Source organism: Penaeus monodon, chromosome 32 (assembly GCF_015228065.2).
Source record: "Penaeus monodon isolate SGIC_2016 chromosome 32, NSTDA_Pmon_1, whole genome shotgun sequence".
Classification (NCBI taxonomy): domain Eukaryota; kingdom Metazoa; phylum Arthropoda; class Malacostraca; order Decapoda; family Penaeidae; genus Penaeus; species Penaeus monodon.
In genome coordinates, this window is record NC_051417.1 from 31,196,845 (window position 1) to 31,197,491 (window position 647).

A 647-nucleotide genomic window follows, 5' to 3' on the forward strand; every position below is an offset into this window, starting at 1 on the left:
TAGATAGGTGTTTATCTGTCTGTAAAATACAGATAAATAGATAGAGAAAGAGACTTAGGATAGAAAGACAAACAGAATAAGACCGACCGACCTATACAGACGCAAACGAAAAAGGAAAAATATTCGCCACGAAACCCTGCCTGCATCAACGAGCTTCATAACCATAAACTATTACCAGTTACAGTCGCGTCTCCTGGAAAACCAATATGGCCGATGACCTAAATCAAGGATGACCATACGGTGACTCGAAAAACACGTGAGGTTATTCTTATAAATAGGTGATAGTGGCCCGGTCATCCATCCGAGTGCTGTCTGGATGAAATGTCTTCAGCGTGGATAGCATACAAAGTCCGTATGTTATGCCTATTCGTATATATCTATATATAAAACAACGTATGATACGTTTATAGCGCTAAGACTTTATATATGATTATGATGTTTCTGTTGATAGAAAAATACTCAAGATTTTTTTATACTATGCATGTTAAAAAATATAAAAGATATATGAGAATATAAACGCATTTTTATATAAGTCCCTAACTAGCACCATAGGCATCCCATTTCTCTCCCATATACAGCATCCTTTCTACATGGTCCCATACCCTATAACCCATATTCCTTCCCTTTCCCTAGACTTCCCATTCGCC